The following is a 381-nucleotide window of genomic DNA, read 5'->3' as shown; positions in this document are numbered from 1 at the left end:
CTGCGTTTGGTTGTATGATTAAAGCACTATACGCACGCCTCTCGAATAGGATCATCAATAACGTATGAGCAGAAGGGATGCCACGTGTAAAGCGGTTGGTTAAATATTCACGTGTAGCTGATTTTACTAATGATTTGCCTTATTATTCCACAAATTACAAAAAAACTTAAAAGGGATTAAAATTAATATCAGGGATCACATGTATAAACTTTATTATAAAATAAATTTCACGTCAATACAAAAAAGGTAAAGACACGAAAACACCAAATGGTAGATTATACCAAAAGTACTGTTTATGTTTGTATGCAGAAACATACGCACTGGTAATACATAAAATATATACGAAGGCTACAGTTGCATATGCATACTGTTCGGCATGAA

The sequence above is a fragment of the Penaeus monodon genome, chromosome 27 (assembly GCF_015228065.2).
Source record: "Penaeus monodon isolate SGIC_2016 chromosome 27, NSTDA_Pmon_1, whole genome shotgun sequence".
Lineage (NCBI taxonomy): Eukaryota > Metazoa > Arthropoda > Malacostraca > Decapoda > Penaeidae > Penaeus > Penaeus monodon.
Note: the sequence above shows the minus strand (reverse complement) of the source record.